The sequence below is a fragment of the Pristiophorus japonicus genome, chromosome 11 (genome assembly GCF_044704955.1).
Source record: "Pristiophorus japonicus isolate sPriJap1 chromosome 11, sPriJap1.hap1, whole genome shotgun sequence".
Taxonomy (NCBI): domain Eukaryota; kingdom Metazoa; phylum Chordata; class Chondrichthyes; family Pristiophoridae; genus Pristiophorus; species Pristiophorus japonicus.
Window position 1 is genome coordinate 168,755,415 of NC_091987.1, and position 16,876 is coordinate 168,772,290.

A 16,876-nucleotide genomic window follows, 5' to 3' on the forward strand; every position below is an offset into this window, starting at 1 on the left:
AGAGCGATCCTCCTCACTGTCTGTGGGGCACCAACGTATGGCCTCAAGAAGAACCTGCTCTCTCCAGCGAAGAGATCGTACGATGATTTGTGCACACTGGTCCGAGAGCATTTGAACCCGAAGGAAAGCGTTCTGATGGCGAGGTATTGGTTCTACACCAACAAAAGGTCTGAAGGCCAGGAAGTGGTGAGTTATGTCGCTGAGCTAAGATGCCTTGCAGGACATTGCAAATGTGAAGGACATTTGGAGCACATGTTCAGAGACTTTTTCATACTTGGCATTGGCCAGGAAACCATACTTCGCAAACTTTTGACTGGAGAGACTCCAACATTGAGTAAGGTCCAGGCGTTCATTGCCACCAGTGACAATATGAAGCAAATCTCTCAGCACACAAGTGCTGCTACAAGTACTGTGAACAAAGTGATGTTGTTTTCGAATCGTAACGTACAGGGCAGGTCACACATACCTGCAGCTACACGTCCGCAGATGTCTCAGAGTCAACCATCAAGGGTGATGAATGCAAGGCCATTTAACACCTTGTTGGCGCTGCGGGGGTGATCATCATTTCCATTCATGCGATTCAAAGAGTGCATTTGCAAGGGCTGTGGAACAATGAGTATGTAGGCGAGCTGCAAAGCCTGTTAAACCTGCAACCCACCATGTTGCAGAGGAGGACAGATCCACGGAGGATTACGACGAACCAGAGCCTCAGATCGAGGAGGCAGAGGTACATGGGGTGCACACGTTCACCACGAATTGTCCCCCAATAATGCTGAATGTTGAATTAAATGGACTCCCGATGTCAATGGAGCTGGACACGGGCATGAGCCAGTCCATCATGGGCAAAAAGACTTTCGAAAGGTTGTGGTGCAACAAGGCCTCAAGGCCAGTCTTAACTTCAGTTCGCATGAAACTAAGAACTTACATGAAAGAATTGATTCCTGTAATCGGCAGTGCTACCGCAAAGGTCTCCTACGATGGAGTGGTGCACAAGCTACCACTCTGGGTGGTACCAGGCGATGGTCCCACGCTGCTCGGCAGGAGTTGGCTGGGAAAGATACGCTGGAACTGGGACGACATCCGAGCGCTATCGCCCGCTGACGACACTTCGTGTGCCCAGGTCTTAATCAAATTTCCTTCGCTGTTCGAACCATGCATCGGGAAATTCCACCTAATTCCGGGGGCGCGACCCATCCATCACAAGGCGAGAGCAGTACCGTACATGATGAGAGAAAGGGTAGAGATCGAGCCAGACCGGCTGCAAAGAGAGGGCATAATTTCCCCGATTGAGTTCAGCGAGTGGGCAAGTCCTAGCGCCCCAGTCCTCAAGGGAGACAGCACCGTCAGAATCTGTGGCGATTACAAAGTAACTATCAATCGTTTCTCCCTGCAGGACCAATACCTACTACCAAAGGCTGACTACCTCTTTGCAACACTGGCGGGAGGAAAGACATTCACGAAGCTGGATCTGACTTCAGCCTACATGACGCAGGAACTGGAGGAATCATCGAAGGTCCTCACCTGTATCAACACGCACAAAGGTCTTTTTGTTTATAACAGATGCCCGTTTGGAATCCGATCGGCGGTGGCGATATTCCAGAGAACCATGGAAAGCTTACTGAAGTCGGTCCCGCACACCGTGGTCTTCCAGGACGACATCTTGGGCACAGGTCGGAACACTGTCGAGCATCTGCAGAACCTGGAGGGGGTTCTTAGTCGATTCAACCGCGTGGGGCTCAGGTTAAAATGCTCGAAGTGCATTTTCCTGGCACCTGAAGTGGAGTTCCTGGGAAGGAGGATTGCAGTGGATGGCATCAGGCCCACCAACGTGAAGACGGAGGCAATCAAGAACGCACAGAGGCCACAGAACGTGACGGAAATGCGGTCGTTTCTGGGACTCCTGAACTATTTTGGTAACTTCTTACCGGGTCTCAGCACACTTTTAGAACCACTACATGTCTTACTATGGAAAGGGGATGAATGGGTTTGGGGCAAAAGCCAAGAAAATGCCTTTGTAAAAGCGAGAAAATTGTTATGCTCAAACAAATTGCTTGTGTTGTATGATCCATGTAAGCGTTTGGTACTAGCATGTGATGCGTCGTCATATGGCGTCGGGTGTGTATTGCAACAATCTAATGATTTTGGGAAACTGCAACTGGTTGCCTATGCATCCAGGAGTCTGTCTAAGGCTGAGAGAGCCGACAGCATGATTGAAAAAGAAGCTTTAGCGTGTGTTTATGGGATAAAGAAGATGCATCAATACCTGTTTGGGCTAAAATTCGAATTGGAAACTGACCATAAGCCACTTATATCCCTATTCTCCGAGAGTAAAGGGATAAATAGCAACACTCCAGAAATGGGTGCTCACGTTGTCCGCATACAACTACGCCATCCGCCATAGTCCAGACACAGAAAACTGCGCCGATGCTCTCAGTAGGCTGCCACTGCCCACCACGGGGGTGGAAATGGTGCAGCCCACAGATCTAGCCACGGTTATGGAAGCATTTGAGAGTGAGCAATCACCTGTCACTGCCTGGCAGCTCAAAACCTGCACAAGTCAGGACCCCTTATTATCTCTAGGCAAAAGCTGTGTGCTTCACGGGAGCTGATCCAGTGTCCCAGTGGAAATGCAGGAAGAGATAAAGCTGTTCCAGCGGCGCAAAGATGAAATGTCTATACAGGCAGACCGCCTTCTGTGGGGCAATCGAGTAGTGATCCCCAAGAAGGGCAGAGACACCTTCATCAATGACCTCCACAGTACCCACCCAGGCATCGTAATGATGAAAGCGATCGGCAAATCCCACGCCTGGTATCGATGCAGACTTAGAGTCCTGCGTTCACAGATGTAATACATGCTCGCAGTTAAGCAATGTACCCAGGGAGGCAACGCTAAGTTTATGGTCTTGGTCCTCCAAACCGTGGTCGAGGGTACATGTCGACTATGCAGGCCACGAGGTAAAATGTTCCTCCTGGTTGTAGACGCGTACTCCAAGTGGATTGAATGTGAGATAATGTCGACTAGCACGTCTACTGCCACTACTAAAAGCCTGCAGGCCATGTTTGCCACACTTGGCCTACCCAATGTCCTGGTGAGCGACAACGGGCCATGTTTTACCAGTGCTGAGTTCAAAGAATTCATGACCTGTAACGGGATCAAACATGTCACATCTGCCCCATTTAAACCAGCGTCCAATGGTCAGGCAGAGAAAGCAGTGCAAACCATCAAGCAAGGCTTGAAGAGGGTATCTGAAGGCTCACTGAAGACTCGCCTATCCCAAGTCCTGCTTAGCTACCGCATGAGACCTCACTCACTCACTGGGAGCCAACCTGCTGAGCTGCTCATGAATAGAGCACTTAAGACAAGGCTCTTGTTAGTTCACCCTGATCTACATGAACAGGTAGAGAGCAGGCGGCTTCAACAAAGTGCATACCATGATAGCGCAAATGTGTCACGCGAGATTGAAATCAATGATCCTGTATTTGTATTAAATTATGGACAAGGTCCCAAGTGGCATCCCGGCACTGTCATGGCCAAAGAGGGAAGCAGGGTGTTTCGGGTCAAACTTTCAAATGGACTCATTCACCGGAAACACTTGGACCAAATCAAACTATGATTCACGGACTATCCTGAGCAACCCACCTTGGACCCTACCTTTTTTGATCCCCCAACATACACACCAGTGGCAACCAGCATCACGGTTGACCACGAAGCAGAACCCATCATCCACAGCAGCTCTGTAGGGCCCAACACACCAGGCAGCCCAGCAAGGCCAGCTGCACAGCAGCCAAGAGAGGGCCCAACAAATTATTCAACAACACCAGCTTTCACACTGAGACGATCAACCAGGGCAAGAAGGGCCCCAGATCGACTCACATTGTAAATAGCTACACTATTGACTTTGGCGGGGGGCGGGTGGGGGGGATGTTGTTATATATTTGGACGTATTTACTCTGTACAGCCACCAGAGGGCTCATCTCCTGGAGTCCCAAGGGTTCCCATAATCCTTTGGGAGCACAGGTATTTAAGGAGGCTTCGCAGGTTGGAGAGGCACTCTGGAGACCTGTAATAAAAGACTAAGGTCATACTTTATTTGAGCTCACAGTGTTCAGTCTGACTCTTTCTCCATACACAACAGTGAGTGTGAGGGGTGGCTAGTGAAATAGGGGCGTGATCATGTAGATAGAGAGGGATGGGTGGAGGTGCAAGCTGAGTTGGTGTGAGTAAGGATGTGCAGAAGTAGGGTAGGGAAGGCAGTGTGATGGGGATGTGATGAGTGGCACAGTGTGAGTTGAGTGTGGTTTTGCAGTAATGTTTTGTAATCCACTGAGATCACTAAAAGGTTTGTGCCACTGCAACCAGGTCCTCCTGACCACATCCCTGCTTGTACCCTCCTGTGCAATGTGCAACCAGGCTGCATTGAACTCCTGAGGAGGTCTCTTCTTCCCATTGGAAGGGAAGAGAACCTTCCTGCGCGCTGTGACTCCCTCCATAAGCATATGGAGGGAATGATGGGAGAGCCGGGGTGCAACCATGCACCTTTGTGCATTGTTTGCAACACCTCAATGCTGCAAAACACTGACAGCACAACTGTTAAAATAAATGTGGGCAGGGTCACTTTAAGGAAACTGGCTGATGACGCATCATCAGATGATGTCATCAGACCCGCTTCCTTTTAATTGGCTGGGAACCTCGCAAGGTGGGCTTAACAAGCCCCATCATCATAAAATCATGTCGGAGGCCGGGATGGAGACAGCTGCAAGGTCGGGACCTGCCACGGACATCACACACCCTGGACTCGCTGCGGTTGGTAAAATCCAGCCCTATGTGGTTGATGCTTAATGCCCTCAGGGCAACAAGGGACGGACAACAATTGCTGCTGTGTCCGTTTTGCCCAAATCACAGGAGCATTTGTACTAGGCCCTGCAACCTCCAGGCCCCTCCTGTCCAGGCTTCATGGGCTCCCCATTTCCCAGCATGTAGGCTTTACTTTCAAATCAATGCAGGGCCTATCGGAGTCATCTTCTCCAGTCACTCATCTCACACACACCCTCTGCTCCTTTGAGTCACTCCTTGTTCCCGGTCCATCCACTCCACCCTCAATGGCTGCCTTATCAATCACTAGGCCCCTATTCCCTTCTGTTCAAAGTCGTTTAAAAACCTTCAGCATTAATCTTGCCGCCAGTTCATCTCACAGTGACTCCATCTCTCACTTCCTTTCTGCTTGGCATTAATTTTCATTCACAGCGGAAAGTATTCTGAGTTGTTGCTGTGTATGTGAGAAGTGTTATAGAAATATAAGGTGTACTGTTGAGCCAGCTGCAAATATGATTGTGTTACCAGAAGAAGGAACCTTCATATCACTTATAAATAATGTGAAGTGCAGGGAACCCATAGCAGGCTCCTCCCTCGGACAGGGCCTTGCACATTCCTCATCATGTCCTGCTGTCTATTGTCAAGCCAATTTTCAATCTAATGAGCTCATTTGCCAGCTTTTATGGTTAAAAGTGGGGCCGGAATTCAGTCGCCCGAGGAGGACGCTAACAGGCCACTAAAGTCCTACCGACCGAGCGCCGCACTGGCAGTGCCTCCCGGGAGCTTCACCGGTGGCACTAACAGTTAGCAATGCGCACTCTCGCGCCACCCACTTGTTGATGACAATGCGTGAGCAACTCTCGTTAGCACCGTGGTTGCAAACTTCGTCGGGTTCGCCTGCCTTAGCGCCGGCTCTGATCGCGACAGGGAAAGTGGGTGTTCCCCAACCTCCCGGGGCGATGAGGAGATAGCCAAGCAGGTGGGTGTCCATAAGTTGCAATTTTTGAATTCCCATTCAGTTATTGTGCACTTATTTCATCTTGATCGGTGGGCAACAATCTTCAAAGGAGCTGCGGTCCATTATTCCCCAGTCTCCAGGTTATCCATTGGACCTCCCCTTAAGTGCTGGGATGCTGGTTTCCTAGCGCCAACACTTCAGTTGCGATACCGCGATACCGCCCCAAGAATCGGGGTTAGCACCCTAACACTTCCCTTAGCACTCTGCTCTCCTCTTGGGGCGTTAAAACTGAATGTCCCGTTGGAGGCGGTAAACATCGCCCAGCGGTAAGGTTAGCGACCAGGCGGTGTCACCGTCTCAAACCGGTTTGTACTGAATTTCCAGCCAAACATTATCAAATCTCTTCCAAAAACCCAATTAGATTATGCCACTCACATCTATTACTCTCCTGAAGAACTCTTCTGACTTTGAAGATCAGTTCTTCTTAGGTGCATATTCCGCACATCTCAACACACTCTCCCTACTGTTGTTTTATAATTAAAAGATTCATGGTTCATTCCATTTCGGAGTATGTGATTACAAGAACCTCCTCTAGCCCTCCGGTTCTGAGTTCCTAAAAAGTGATGACTAGAGTTTCATGTAATCCTTCACTCAGCTCCTTGGGGATTCTGTTGGACCCACCTGGTGAAGTTACTCAGTTAACTGTGAAATTATGCGGTGTGACTATTATCATATGAGTGCTTATACAGGCCTCCATAAAATACAAGGCAAAGGAAATATAGATGAATATGTTAACCATTTGCACGTTTAATTTAAAGAAGACTCGGCCACCAATGGTTGAGCGATTATAATCACGGATGCTCAAGAGGGCAGAATTAGAGGAGAACAGACATCTCAGAGACTGAGGAAAGGGTGAGGAGTGTCAACATGGACTGCGGGGGGGGGGAGGGGGGGCAAAAATGGCCTCATGAACTGAATGGAGGAGGGAGAGGAGTCGAGGGAGGAAGTGGAGTTAGAAGAAAAATACCTCCAGGAACTGACGGAGAAGTGGAGAGTTACTCTGCATCACAGTGCTAACTGTATAAATAATGTTAAAACAAATTACAATGGTTTAGTGACAGAGAACAGTTTATATCCACAGTATCTATAAGCAATGATTTTCCTCTCCACCTCCCTGTGCTGGCTGCCAGTTAGGTCGATGCTTCTAACCATATCTGCAGGGTCAGATCATCACCCTAGGCCCAACGTACCCAGGTGCAAGCCAGCTCTTGACATGGCCCTACAACTGGAAATGCAATCACTGCTGCAGCCTGAGAGGCTGTAACAGAGACCAGAGACCAATGGGACTATAGGAGCTGTACTGTTTGCTGGCTTTAAGGCCTTGTGCCCCAAAAGGCTGTGGAATTTGGGTCAAATTAAACTTTCAAGACTGAAATTCTATCATTTATCAAGGGATGTGGAGAAATGGCCAGAGTGTAATGTATGCACCTGTGTGTATACTCATAGGTTTGTAGAGGTGTGTCTTCCGCGAGAGGTGGGCATCGGAGGGACTGGAGTGCATCATCACCCCCGGCAACCAAATTTTAATTTGATTTTATATGTTTTAAAGTTTAATTTGTTTTATTGCCAGTTTTAGTGACCCCCTCCCCTTTTATAGAGGGTACTTGTAAAATTTATGATTTTAGTACCCAAAAAAAGCCACAAAAAAAGAACAAAAAATCCCCCCAAAAAAACAAAAAAGGGCCTTGAGAAGTGTTTGGAGTGTCCCCCAGATCAGGGGGCACTTAATTTAACTGGTTAATTTAGTTCTCGTAACAAAAAGAGTTGTAGAGGTGTGTAATTTCTGCGGTCTGGAAGAGTCCGTGTTCCACGTGTATGTTGAGTGTGTGAGGTTGCAGCCCCTCTTCCAATATCCGAAGGGGCTGCTCCTCAAATTCTGGTTGCACTTCAGTCCCACACTCCTGATCTTTGGGCAACCTGTGCGGAGGCCTCCTCTTAGGACTGCTCCTGGGCATGGCCAAGGGGGCCATCAGCCGGTCCAGGCAGCGGGCAGTCGAGGGGGTCATTCAGCCCGACTGCCTGCCTCTCTTCCGCGGTTACATCCAAGCCAGAGTGTCCTTGGAGATGGAGCACGCGGTGTCCACCGGTACACTCGCGGCCTTCCATGAGAGGTGGGCACCAGAGGGACTGGAGTGCATCATCACCCCCGGCAACCAAATTTTAATTTGAACCACAATATCTAAAGTTTCATTTGTTTAAGTTTGTCGGTTTTAGTGCCCCCCCTCCCCCCCACCTTTTAGCCAGGGATACTTGTATAATTTGTGTTTTTGGTGCCTTCAGAAAAAAAACAACCCCCCCAAAAAAAAAACAAGGGGGCACTTGATTGAAAGCTTTTGGAGTGTGACCCCTCCCCTCCCCCTTTAACCAGGGAGCACTTGTTTACAGATACAATAAAAATAGTTGTAAAGCTATTGCATTGTGAGTGGCTTAGCCAGTCACGTGATGTTCACAAGACTCAATAAGACCCCGGCCAGTTGGGTCTAGGTCATCCACATTAAGGTATGCAGTTGTGAGCCTGGTGGATAAACTGGTAATGAGGAGCGTGATTGTTAAACCTTTGTTAATAAACCAACTAGTTCTTAATAGCAATGTGTTGCTATGGATTCTTAAGCAAAGAACCCATGAAGTAAATACATTACACAGAGGTTGAAGTACCAGCGTGTACAAGCCTGAATAGGTTGTTGGTACAATATTCGAACAAAGCTTGAATTGAAAAGGCTAAAGTCTCTCAAACTATCTTGATAATTGCGGACTCATTAGTCTTATATCGGTAACTGGCAAAATAATGGACTCGATCAATCTGAATAAAATAAAATTAACCCAATAATTGCTAGCACAGTTTCGGAAGAGGCAGATCCTGACATGACAAATGACAAAGGAACACCTGATGATATTGTGGTGCTGAAATCCCTTACTCCTTAATTTTGGTGCAGGAGGCCTAATGGAGGCAGGAATTCCAGCAAGATAGGGGATACCTGGCCTCCACTCAATTTCCTGCCCACGGGGACTTTTGTCTGCCCTAAACATGGTCCCTGGGGTGAGAGGGATGGTGTCAAGGGTAAAGGATTTCCATGCCAGGAGTTTCCTTGGCCCAGATCCTCTCTAACACCCAGCGAGTGGGATACTAGGTTGGACTCAGTGTACAGATCCTTTAAATGGCAAATCTGGACCTCCAATCAAAATCCAAGCAGCCTGATTATCTGCCCCTCCAGCAGAGACACTAATATAATTTATTTTCAGCCTGGCTAAAGAGCGTCTAGCTCGCACTACCTTTCCCACCCCCTCCCCTGCAACAGACACTCAAGATGTGCCCTCAATGGTATAGTTGCCCACCGATACAATTCAAATCAGATGCTGTCCTGACCAGCAAGGTTCTTCCACATTTGCACTGATGATTTTCAGCCTTACTGTAGTTAGACTTCCAGAAAACCTTTGTTGAAGTTCCATATGAAAGACTGCTGCACAAGTCTTAAGGACTTATCCAAGGTCAGATTTGGAGATGGATAACGAATTGGCTGAAGGTGTGGAAGCAGGGCATATCAGCTCGGAGAGAGGAGTGGGGCTGCGGAGATGTACTTGGGTGGTGTATCCCAGGGACATTTATTGCCCAGCCTACAGCAAAAATAAAACAATAAAAATACAAGCAGGCTGCTGGGAAATGGAATGTCCGGGGGAGCAACTCGAGCCAACAAGCCGCACTGTTTTGGAATTGCCCTTCATTGAGAAGTTCATGGAAAAATTGAGAATTTCCTTGTTTAAAATGCAACTTGCTAATTATATTAGCAAGCACACAGTGCTTTAAACGTTTGGATTGCTGCCCAGGTTATGCTCACTGTAAAGGTGACCTCGAAAAGCTGAGCATCATGATTTAGTTTTTAATCTTCACTCAACACTACATGCCTCTGTTACTCTGATCATACAGCTTTTTACACACTTTGAGTCCAGCTAGATTGTTCTCGAAATTCACACTACACCAATTGCCCATTGCAGGGGAACCTCGGAACCTAGACTCATAGGCACGTAGCAATGGGAGTCGGTCATTCAGCCCCTCGAGCAGTTCCACAATTCTATTGGTTCATGGTTGATCTATACCTCAGTTCCATTTGAAAGACTGCCTTTGCTCCATAATCCCTTTGACAACCTGACCTGACAAAAATCTATTGATTTCAGTCTTGAAAATTTCAATTGACCCATCATTTACAGCCTTTTGGCGACAGTTACAGATTTCCACTATCATTCTGGTGAATCTCCTCTGCACCCTCTCCAAGGCTAATCTATCTTTCCTGCGGTGTGGTGCCCAAAACTGTATTCAGTGCTCCCGATGGAGTCTGACCAAACCTCTGTACAACTGAAGCATCAGTTCCTGACGTTTGTATTCCAGCCCCCTTGAGATAAAGACCAACATTCCATTAGTCTTTTTGATTGCTTTCCGTTCCTGTGTACTGGCATTTAGTGATGCCGCTACATGGTGATATATCTCTTAATTTCCAATGAGATACGAACTCCAATTGTAGTTTTAATTTCTTTATTTTGGCAGACAGCAGTAACAAGCTCTTGGCTTTAATCCAGGTCTTTGTCCTTCTGAGACCACATGGTCAAAATGGCTGTACTTATACCTGGATCAATTTACAGAAAAGAACTCGCCTTCTTTGACCTTATTGGCTCAATTAATAGTCTTTTAACCTTTTAATTGGCTCGCTACTCAAGGTCCTAAAATGTCAAGTTGATTGATGACTTAATGCAACATGCTGAACTGCACGTAGTCATTGGAGTCTGTGTTTTCTCAACCTGTCTAAATGCAGCCTGTTTGAATTCTCTATCAATCCCTCCTTTGATTCTTTCACAAACTGAATCATAAAACATCAGGTATCACTGGTTAAACATTCTACAAAATAATTTCATACATGTTAAGAGAGTTTCCTTCTAAAATTTGTTGATGTGTTTCGCCACATGTCCGGACTAGTAGCTTCCACACAAATTTACACCAACCCGAGTTCCATTGTGGCCACAATGGAAGTCTGGTTTTTAGTAGGTTAATTAACCTATTCCAATTTAATCCAAATCAATATCTTAATTCAACCATAAACAACCTTCCCTTAAGCATAACATACCCCTGTGCCATATACAGACGGTCTGCTGGGACCTGCAAGGTGTCTCACCTGCGGGACAGCAGCTCCAGCTGCCTGGTCGCAACAACATTTAATCAACATAAACAAACAATATAAAAGTAAAATAATTACAACGACTAGAATTAAACCTTCCACCAATGAAGTTCCTATTGAACCTAGCCATTCAGTGGCTCCACTCCACAAATGATGGGGCTTGCTTAAGTTTTTCTACATCCTTTTAGATATGTTCCATTAAGTGGGTAATTTCTTCGGAGCTATCTGGGATATATGTGCAACACTCAGTTCCGAGTAGGGTGCAAGTACCTCCCTTTTCAGCCAGGATGTAATCAAGGGCCAGTCTATTCTGTAGGGCTACTGTGCGGATTGCTACCATTTCTGCATTGATTTTAACTAGGGCCTCTGAGGTATCATTGGCTACCCGTTCCACAATTGATGCCATGTTAATGGATTCCCTTGCCAGTCTGGCGGTCCCATACCTGGGGATCAGAATGGCAAAGAAACTCTCTGTTTCTGTGATAGCTCTCTTAGGACGGTGTAAATGTTCCGACAGTGACTTTATATGATACATATAAGGCACAATGTAGGCTAAATAGCAGGATCCCGTCCAATTCTGGGGCAGCCAAGGGTAGGCCTTGTGGCCACACACCCAATAGGTGCCATTATATGCAATGAATGTTAGCTGTTTCTTTGTCAGCAACACTCCGGGGCCTGTCCAGGCTTTTCCACCTGTTTTATTCAGAATCCCCGTTACGTTAAAAATTCCCACATCGGCCCAGTTTGGACGGTTCCGTGGCTTGATTATATTATAATTCCGGGAGCAGTTACTATACCCCATATTTTGGCCTCCTTTGATGTTTCTAATCAGACAGATCGATTTCCCCGTTGTATTAGTGATCACAAAAAATGGGGGTGGTTTGGAATTATTATAGCACGGTTGGTATCCCCCTTCAAAGCTAGTCAGATTGTAACGTGCTGACTTCCATTTACGCGCCCAGTTTTCCATATTCTGAAACGCATTGCCTGTTTTGTTTTGATTAATTATCCACTCAGCCATTTCCGAGATATTCAAGGGAAGTGGCCTCAAGGGACTCCCTCCCTTTGAGTGAATAGGAATATGCGCACACACCCAACAACTAGAAATGTTACCTTGTTTGGCATAAATGTGTGACATATATAAAAAGGTATTTACATGTAATTCCCTTGCTACTCTACTATTTCCCTTTGGTGCAGAGGGTCGGCTAGTAAGAAGTAGGCCTATGCCTAGAATACCTACAATCAATAATACAGTAAATTTATACATTTTCGCAAAAAGTAATTGTCCTTATCAGATTTCAGCTTCAGTTACGGGTGCTCGTTTAACGTGTGAAGCGTGGATCCAGGCTTTCTTTCCTTGGACTTTAACAACTGCCTGGGTGGTCAATAACACTTGATAAGGTCCCTCCCACTTGGCACCCAAAAGTTCTTTATGCAACTTTTTCACATACACCCAGAGTCCCGGGATGATGTCGTGTCCTCCTTTGGGTGGATTACCCCAAGCTGCCGATACCTGTCGGGAAACAGAACTAATAGCATTGGTTAGGTTCTGACAGTATGATAACAAAGTGTCACTCATTGGGCCCAAGTTTCCACATGATTCGCGCCTGATTTTTAGGAGCAACTGGTGGAGAACGGACTATTTTAGAAATCGCAATTCTCCACATTTTTTTTTCTGCAGTTCTAGTCAGGTAGAACAGTTCTAGTTTAGAACAGAATTTTTTCTTCAAAAGGGGGCGTGTCCGGCCACTGACGCCTGATTTAAAAGTTTCCACAGTGAAAACGTACTCCAAACTAAAGTAGAATGGCGCCAGTGAAGATTTTTGTAGAACTGAAAAAACCTGTTCTACACATTAAAAAATCAGGCGCAGGTTACAAATTAGGCGTCCAGAACGAGGTGGGAGGGGGGGGGGGGAAGGGAACTCATTAAATTCGACAATAAATCCTTATTTATACTTCCACAAATATTATACAAATAAATCCAACCTGAATAAACATTTATAAGCCAAGAAAAGATTAAATAAACCATCTTCCTACCTGTGTGAAAGTGCTTCAGCCAGGGAGAATTCTGCAGCTATCCGTGCCGCTGAGCGAGAGAGGGAGGGAGAGAGGGTCGGGGAACAGGAGCGGGTGTCGGGTGGGGGGGGGGAGCGGGTCTCGGGTCGGGGCGGGCGGGGGGGGGAGCGGGTGTCGGGGGTCGGGTCTGGGGGGGGGAGCGGGTCTCGGGTGGGGGGGGGAGAGTGGGTGTCGGGTCGGGGCAGTGGGGGGGAGCGGGTGTCGGGTCGGGTCTGGTCGGCGGGGGGTGGGGAGCGAGTGTCGGCTCTGGTCGGGCGGGGAGCAGGAGCTGGCCGTGGGAGGAGCCCCATTGGGCCAGGGCTAGGGGCTGCGTGCTTCGGGCCCCTCCCACTTGCGTGCCGACTGTAGCGCGCATGTGCAGAGGTCCCGGCACTGTTTTCAGTGCAGGGACCTGGCTCCGCCCCCCCAACAGCTCGTGCTGGCTGCGCCGAGTGCCACAAGACCTGTAAGTCGGTGGAGAATACCGAGGATTTTTTTAGGCGCCGTTTTAGGCGCGAAAAACAGGCGCCCAGCTCGGAGGTGCGCCCGTTTTTTTTCTTGTGGAAACTTGGGCCCATTAAGTGAACATCAGCTTTCCGTAAATCGATAATTCCTGGCAGCGACATGGATCTTCCTGTTATAATTTCAAATGGGCTTAGACCTGTAGTTCTGTTCGGGGTTGCCCTAATGCTACATCACACTATTGGTAGTGCCTGGGGCCATGGTGTTCCTTCTTGGTGATATTTGGCAAGCCGTTGTTTCAGAGTTCGATTCATTCGCTCTACTTGTCCTGATGATTGTGGATGATAAGGACAGTGTAAATCCCACGTAATTTTCAGTAACCTACAAACTTCTTGGCAGATAGCACCTGTGAAGTATGTTCCCTGATCTGAGTCAATGCTACTCGGGACTCCCCATCGGGGAATGTAATCCTTACACAAGACCTTTGCAGTGTGATTGGCTGTGTGTCCTTCTGCTATTCGACATGCTTCTGACAGGGCCCGTAATTCGGCCTGTTGTGCTGACGTTCCTGAGGGTAAACATCCTTTTGCCACTACCTCATATAAGGTTGCAACTGCCCATCCTACTTTTCTGGTACCATTGTCAACAAAGGAGGAACCATCTGTAAACAGGATGAGGTCTGGGTTGTGTAGAGGCTCCTCTGCTGCTAAGGCTGCTTCTTCTGGTTCTTTTAAAATCTCCACGCAGTCATGCTCTTCACATTCTCCCCGCTCTTGCTCCCTCGATTCTGACATCGGGAGCATAGTTGTGGGATTAACCAGGCTGGCCCGGACGATATGGAGATTAGGAGCTTCTAAAACTGCTGTCCAGCGGGTCCATTAAGCTGCCGTCACCTGAGACATTCTATTCATAGACAGCAAAGCGTGTACGGTGTGGGGACACTTGACAATCAGCTTTTGATCAAGGACTAGACCCGCAGTGATCATTACCGCTCGACATGTAGCTTCCATAGCCCTTAGGCAACTTCCCCATCCAAGGGCTACCGCATCCAGTTTTGCCGAATAATAGCCAATAGGTCTTTGCCGATCCCCATGTTCTTGTGTCAGTATAGCTGTCATATATCCTTCTTTCTCATGGACAAACAGGGTAAATGGCTTACCACTGTCGGGGATTCCCAGAGCCGGTGCCGAACACAAAGCCTTTTTCAAACTCAGGAAGGACTCTTGCTGTTCCTTCGTGAGCGTGATGGCTTCTTTAGAGGCACGTTTCCCCTTTAAAATATCATTCAAAGGCTGAGCAAGCTGTGTGAAGGAGTCAATCTAATTTCTGTTAAAGTTACACAATCCCCAAAAAGATCTTAGTTCCTGAATAGTGGTGTGTTTTTTAGCAGCCCGAATGGCTGCAGTTCTATTCTGGGTAAGTTCTCTCTTTCCTTGTAAAATCTTTTATCCCAGGTATACAACCTCTTCTTGGGATATTTGTGCTTTGTCGATGCTGGCTTTATGTCCTGTTAGCGTTAGTGTTTTCTCAGAAGAATCACTCAACACTCAGAGTCGGTTCCAATGCTGATGCGGCTTTTATTACGCTCAGCGGGGAGGAAAAACTCAGGACCGTATCCAGGTTTCTCTCCACCGAACAAAGGGTTACATGCACCTTTATATGTTTCACAACAGTTACAAAACAGTTTACTACAGCTACACAGCCCATCACGGCTGGACACAAGCCAATCATAACGATTATAGATTACATATAGATTCTTTTAACCCAATAGAATTCCCCTAGTATCCAGGGAACCATATGTTCGGTTATTGTCAGCTTGGGCTGATCGATGACTTTATAGGTTCTCTCCCTAGTTCTTTCATCTGGGAGAAATAATTGGTTTATAACCTTGTTTACAGGAGATGGTTTCCCTCTTATCTTTCTTCCTGGGGAATTAATTGGTTTATGACCTTGTTCACAGGAGATGGTTTCCTTCTTATCTCTGTCTTCCCGCATCCCAGGCATTCCTACAGTGGGCCTCACAGGGTTATTGCTTGGTCATTGAACGTTCAACAGTTCACAGCTTGACTACCTGATTTCCCATCATGCCTGGGCAGCCATTTTATGTGTGTGTCCACTTTAAACTTATATGCGTTTAGATATATCTAGCAGGTGCCTAATGCCTAGTATTCTGGTATATTCTAAAGGTGCCTACCTCCTACAACAACTCCCCCTTTCGGTAAAGGGACTAGTCCTAGTCCCCTTTTAACCGACCATTCGACCTTTATTAGATTTTGTGCACGGCCCGGTACTCCCTGCCTCAACGTGCTGGCCAGTCACGCGGTTTCAGGAGTCCCGGTTGCTTAAATCGAATTGACAAAGGCCAAATCCTCCTGCCCCCTTATAAAACAGGCTTGTTTAGTATCCGGGGAACGGTGATTTGTCCGTCTTCGTTGTGCGTGGTGTCTGCATGCCTGGCAGGCCATTACGCCCCATGTTATTGCTAAGATCAATTGTATCCCGACCAGTATATGTGAAATTATTCGAATCCATGGGTGGATGTTCACATTTATTCCCCAGTCCCAGACCTTTCTCCACTAACTCTGACTTTGTAAGTCTACCTCGGTATCTTCTTCCAGTACTTTGATTTTAGTTTGTAGTTGGTGGTAGAGCTTTACGGATTGACCCACTCTGAGCCTCAACTCTCGTAATACTTCGGTTAGATGTGGGATAAGGACCTGATCTGGTTCATCATAAGCCTGTAAATGATCATGGAGCTGATCGGTTACCTCAATAACTTCGGACTTCCGGCGCCTAACCTGGGTGATATGCGCTTGCCCGATCGCGACAGGTCGTAGTGGTGTAAAGCAAAAGTTTGGCTATGGTATAGGGCACTGCAGGTCATTATACTGGAATGAACGCTCAGTAGTAGAGACGCAGTATCTTCCCTTCCCTCCGTAGCCTGCCCTCGCGAAGTGCATGTGTGCGGGCACTATTTCAAGTACACACCCGTCGGTTCGGTTAAACCCGCACTCGTCTCGCTCCCCTCTGCCCACCGGGTGAGGGCATACTGTGATTTCCCCCTTTTGCTTGCAATCTGCTAGGAAAATCCCGGTAAGTATGTTGTTTCGACGAACGGCAGAGGTGGTGGTCAGGTAGTAGCGTATGGAGACATTTTCCCGTATTATTCCGATATTCTCTCGTTGGTATAGGGGGCACGGCCCTGAGTCCGGCGTGGCTATAGGGATCATCAGGACTATCCCTATCCCGGTAGTCCTACCCATCTGGCAATCTGGAATTGCTGGGTATACTCTGGTCAGTCCCTTCAGAGTACAATTATCCAGTGTCCCCCTTTGGTTAGCCAACTGAGCTAAATGTGAACTGTCT